Consider the following 6302-nt stretch of genomic DNA (forward strand, 5'->3'; position numbering starts at 1 on the left):
CCAAACTAAAACAAAACAAAAAAAAAAAAAAACCAAAACAACGGCCACCTTACCAAAAAAAGCACCCAACCAAAAAAACTTGGGCCAGAAGACAGCTTTTAATCCTTGATAGCCAGGTAACTGCCCTTTGTTCTGGTCCAGACTGATCTTGCTGAACCAGGACTGTACCTTGTGAGTCTCCTTTTCTGTGAGGAGAGCAGGGGCAATGCTCTCAGGGCTTTGCTAAGGCCTTGGGCAACAGCAGGAAAGCAAATGCAGCCCTAGGAAGCAGCCTGGATGCCAGCAAGGGTGGCAGTGGCTGCCCATAGGAGGGTGGGTGCTGGCAGTACCAGCTGACTGCTGGTACAGTAGAAGCAACAGGGCATGTACCAAAGCTGGCTTAACTGGTCTGATCATAATTGAAGGAGAAACTATCTGTGACTGCCACATGTACTGCAGGAGGGTGGCAGATGTTACACCTAATTTTTCCTTTTGCTGGAGGTACACTGACTGCAGACTTGCTTCTTCTCTGAGCTCTTATTTCATCCCTTTATTAAAATTTGAAGTAAGTAGTAGCATGTAATTCACTACACCAATTTACTGCTAGCCATTGCTTTACTATGTGAGAGTCAGTACTTGTGCATCAAGTACTTGCCCTGAGTTTTAGGGAAAAGCATGATCTGTTGGATCCATGGTTGAGGGCAGTGGGGGTGTCTGTGGCTTTGGCAGAGGGGCTGCCAGGTGAAGGTCTCTCTAACCCAGGACTCCAGGGCTATTCCCTAAGAGCTGGTCCTTTCACAGATGAAGGAAGGGTGGGGACCCTTCCTATTACAGTCCTTATGCTTGGAGTAACATGCATATTCACTTTATTTGCAAGCTTTTTTCCCTCTATATTTCCATCTATTTGCAACTCACAATCTCAGAGCTGAATCAGGGGCATTAACAGGATTACCCTCTTGGCTCACAGGACAAAGCTAATTGTGTTTGTCAGCCTGAGTTCGGATGTGGCAGCAGGGACTCCCTGCTGATCCCCATGAGTTCTGTTAAATATAATCCTTTATTTTAATGTTCTCTGGAAATTCTTGAATGTGCAGTGGGCAGTTGCTCAGAGCCCAATCTGTCACGTGTGCCATGTCAACACAGGGCAACTCCTTCGTATCAGTCAAAGAGGGGAGAGAATTCAGGCCCAAGAATTTACATTTAGATCCTCTGTATTTTGCTCAACTACTCACTCTCTTGAATTCCCTTCTTCATACCCTTAAGCAAACCACTTAGCTATGCGTGTCAGCAGCTTATTACACCTTTCCAATGGAAATCCCCGGGGTGAAGGTGATGAAGCAAGGAGAAGCTGTGCACTACAGGTCACTTGTCACTCGCTTGCTGCAGCCAGAGGGGCCGAGGGATGTTCTGGGCAGCACTGATGGGCTCCACGGTGGACACCCTCCTCCCAGTAACTCCCCTTTGGAGCACCAGCAATACCCAGCGAGCTCCAGTGCGAGTCGTGCCGTTCGGAGCGGCCCTGGGGCACCGCGGCGGGGCCGCCCCAGCCCCTCTCCTTCCCCAGGCGGCCGCGGGAGCTGCGGCCAGCAGGGAGCTCCAGCGCCCGCCCGGAGCCGCTGCGGCGGGGCGGAGGGAACAGCCCTGCCCCGCTCCAGCCCGGGCCCGGCCCCGCTCCAGCCCGGGCCCGGCCCGGCCGCTCCGCGCCCCGGCGGCGCCGGGCAGTCACCGCCGCACGCTGCGAGCCGCCACGTCACGCTCTAACGCGCTCCTTAAATGCCCCTGGAACTGCGAACGGGGAAAGCCGTCTGGATGCGTGAGGCAGAGCCAAGGACTGCCCAGACAGGCTGTCGGGATCCTTTCCCGCAGGCTTTCGCAGTCCCGACGGGACACAGCCCTGGGCAGCCTGGTCTGACCTAATGGCTGAGCCTGTCCAGAGCCAGCAGCTGAACCTCCCGGGCCCTCTCCCCTCAGAATTTCCCGGTGAGTCTGACACCGGATCACAAACCCCCTTTGCAGTTTGTGCTGCACCACCGCTCTGGCTGACGCTGCTGTCCCACACGGCTGGAGCTCTGCTGGCAGGTGCTGTGGGTAGGGCTGGCTGGAAAACCCATTCTGTTGAGCTGTCTGAGGATCCAAAGCCTTTCTGTTTCATGTGAGATGAGGACTGACCTGCCCGCACTGGTACCACACAGAGGGGAAAGGTGGGAGACACTCCAGGACACAAGACCAGGGGACTCTGTCTCCCACACACATACAAACATTCCCATTAAAAGTTGCAATTTCGACAAATTACTACTGCTTTCCAACAACGAACACCTGAACAGCAAGTTCCCAGTCCGCCCTAGGTTTTAAAGTGCATGGTCCTGGGATATCATCACTGAGGGGAAGGATGAGGAGCGGACACTCCCTTCTCCAGCTGGGCTTGACCGGGAGGCGCTCGGCCCCGCCGGCTCCACGCCGCGGTCCCTGGCCCGAGGCGAGCTCCCCTGGCACGGCTTCAAGGCCGGTGCTCAAGGCCTGTGCCGTCAGCAGGGCTGCTGACATGGCCCATGTTATTCCTGCAGGACAGGGATTAGCCCCCCAGCCACCGCACCCGCTCCATGGGCTGCACCGAGGGGAGTGACTGCGGCTGGGAGACGGGGACAAGGTGGAAAGGCAGCCCTGAGCACCTGGAGAGCCGGCACGGTTCATTCCCTGCCGGGGAGCGGTAACAGCGGCGGCAGCGGCCACGCTGTTCGAGGGCCGCATCCCGCCCCTGCGCTCCCCTGGGCTCAGGTTTCCTTCCTCGCCACCGGAGCCGCTGGGAGGCACGGGCTCCTGTGGAGCCGTCTGTCCGTCCGTCCGTGCTGCTGAGCCAGCGGCAGCTGGACCTCACCTCCCTTAACCCCACCAGCCGAAATCAGTTCAGATGAAATTTTCCACTTGAGAATCATGCGAGACCAGAACAGCTTTCCAGGGTATTCTTTTTTTCTTCCCCTGCTAGCTAAAGGAAGGCCAGTCAATGCTTTGCAATGTTTGCTTTTAAAACACCCTCTAGATGGCTTTAGGAAGTCTCTACTGCATGGGCAGTCCCACAAGGAGGACCACTCAGGCTCCAGCCTGCCAGGCTGCGGACGCTGGCTCGGCTGCTGTTCCCCTGGCAGTCCCAGCCCTCCATCCCTTGGGACCATCAAGCCGAGTCCCACAGAGCCACACTGCATTTTTCCACGGTGCTGCTGCAGCAGCTGTGGGGGCCCTGTGAGATCCTGCTAGGAGCTGGTCAAGTGGGGAATGGACAAGCAGGGGAAAGGCAGAAACAGGAGGGGCATTCCCAGCTTCTGCTCAGGCTCCAAAGCAGAGTTTATTTGGTGGCTTGTGAGAAAAAAACAAACAATCCACAAAGCAAAGCTGGTTTAGCTTAGCACATTTAGCATGCTGTGCTTCTGCTTCTGCCAAATGCATTTTGTAATGTCCCTGGAGCTGGGGCTCTCCCATCGCTGGTGCTGCCAAAGGGCTGGAGCCCCTCTCCAGCGGCAGCAGGCACCCACAGCCCCAGCCCCACTGCCCCCGTGGCATGCACCCACCCACACCCACCTCCATGGGCCACTGCTGCTCTGCCTGCATGGCTGGCATGCAGCTGCTCTCCCCTGAGCCTAAGGCCTTGGAGGATGCCACCTGCTTGGGCATTTCTGTGGGGTTCAGCCTTCTTAAACCTCAAAGTCAAGAGAAGGGGAGTCACCTGTAGCCTGGCAGTGAAATGGCAGGCACATAAAGCCCACAGCAGCCTTGCAGCCCACAGCTCACACAGCCTGGCTCCAGACCTTGATGCTCTGGACGACCTTCTCTTGCCTCTCACCTGGCTGCAGGCGTGCAGGGCTGTGGCTCCAAGCACTAGCTTGGCACAGCACACAAAGCTGCTGCTGGCCCAAGCAGTCTCTGGCAACCATGAGGTAACGCCTCCAGCTCAGAGCAAGGAGTTTCTCTGACATTAAACCTATTAAACCATCAGACTGGTTATATTGGATGCACCTGGAGCAGGATGAGTCCTGCCCCAGTGCAAAACCCTAGAGGTCACTGGAATTAGAGAAGTTTCAGAGGAGAGATCTCTGTCTCACATGCCAAGTGCCTTCTCATGCACTCACGCAGGTCACTCGGATGATATGGTGGCCACAAGCCCCCCTGGTGCAGGAATGCAGACAGCCTGCATGCCACACCAGGGCCAGCACTGCAGCCACAGCCAAGCTGTGTGCCTGGCTGCTGAGGTACTGGCATCCTCCACACCCGCCAGCCAGAGCCTTGCACCTGCCAGGACGGGGCAGGAGACCACTCTGGATGTGACATGGCTAGCAGGGAGAGGAGGGAGGGGATATGGTGCCATGTCACACCCTGTCACACCACAGCTCTCTGCAGTTCATCACAGCCCCCTGCCCCCAGCAGCACTGGGTTTCCTAGGAACTGGTGCAGGCTCCCTGTGCCACAGACTGAGCCTGTCTGCCCAACATGCTGCTCTGCGCTTGGAGAGGGTGCAGCTGGGCTTGCTCCACTGCCTCTTTCCATATGATCACATTTTCTTTGTACCTGTGACTTTCTGTTGCCTCTCCAGTGACTACTAACAAACTCAGACTGACGTTGTCCCTTCAAGCTTCTGGGGTTTGTCTCACACTGCAGCAATTTCACCTTAAAACATGTTGTCTTGTAAGCTTCTATTTCCACACTGTGCATGTTTTACGCACACAGCATACTGGGCTTCCTGCAGCATGTCCCCAGGATATTCAATAAACCAAAAGCTGTTTCTTTACCCAGTACAATTCCCAGCTTCACACATAAATGAGATCTAAGGTGATTTAATTCATTTTTAATTCCAAATGAATGTCCCAGGAGCAGGGTTTCAGATAAGATGCACAATGGAAAGGTGAAGCTGAGGACATGCACGGTAACATATAAAGCATCATGGTCTGGAATAAGCTACACAAACCAGCTGAAGGCCCTGACAGCCAGTCAGAAGGCATTGTTTCAACATTAAGTAGATTGCTAATTTTTTTCCAAGAAAATAAATTTCTGCACTAGGCTCCTTTACCCACTTGAGCAAACTGATAAAAGCAAGAAGCAGAACTGTAATGCTCCAGATGGAAGCACAGTGTTTGGCTTGGTATCTAGTTTGTAATTCACACAGGGTGTCTGTACTGTCTACAAATGGCAGGACCAGATCAGTAGAGACAGCTTATTAAATTATTGTGGCTTCTTTAGATGTTTTAAAATCAGTGATCATGGGATTTCACAGCAGATCTCCAAAAGGTCCTTTTGGATGGTTCACAGGCTGTCCTGTGCCCATGGAAAAACAGCAAAGGAGGAGGATGACATGGTAGTATGCCTGTCTCACTGTTGAGGAAGTTTCTCTGTCCATTTGGGAGCCACTGTGGGAATCTCACTCACATCACCCAAACTGGGCAGCTCCAGTGAACTGACAGGTGCCCCACCTGACTCCATACACACACCCCTCACACAGTCACTGTCCCCACCTTGGCCTTCCCGGAGCAGAATTTCAAACATCTGGCTCCTTTAAGTATTTTAATTGTGGCACAACAACAACAGCTTGAGCGGGTGCCTCTGGGGAAGGAGCCCCCACAAAGAGATCCCCAGGGTTTCATACCTTCACAGTGTGTGCAGCTGCTCTTCACATGCCTTGCACACATCTCGGGGTCCAGCGGTGATGGTTGGTCTCACCGTGCTGTTCCTCGGCCCCTGCAGTCCCCGCGTGACCGTGCACCCCCAGCTGGGTCCCCCTGCAGGAAAAGGGTCGGTGTCCACTCATGGCTCGTTGCCTGCAAGCAGCTATCCCCCCCAAGGCATGATGAGCAGCTTGCACACCCAGCTGCTGGCACTCAGGTGATCCTCAGGCCTCTCCCGAGCATGAGCTGTGGATGAGTAACTGAAGGATCATGCATGCAGCCATGAGCTGTCACTCCCTGCATGTGCTGTAGGTGCTTTCAGCCCTCTCACCAGGAGCAGAGAGGAGCTGCTGGCCACTCCTCATGCCCCTGGCAGAACATGGGGCTGCTCTTGCTGCGAGCAAGAGGGAGCAGGGCCCTGAGGATGGGGCTGACACCTCCAGCCTGCTCTGTGGCCACTCCTGTTCAACCAGAGTCAAACCAGAGTGTGTCTGCAAGTGTGCAAAGGAGGCACACCCTGAGCCTGGCCGAGCAAGCAGAGGGGGTTACATCATGGCAGGGACCACAGACATTGGGGACAGCCACAGGCTCTCCTCCTGAGTGTCACCGGCTCCACGTGCCAGGCTACTCCATGGGAGTTCTCAGCCCTTTCGGTCACAGGGACAGCTGCAGGGC

The sequence above is a fragment of the Fringilla coelebs genome, assembly GCF_963513975.1.
Source record: "Fringilla coelebs genome assembly, chromosome: 1".
Taxonomy (NCBI): domain Eukaryota; kingdom Metazoa; phylum Chordata; class Aves; order Passeriformes; family Fringillidae; genus Fringilla; species Fringilla coelebs.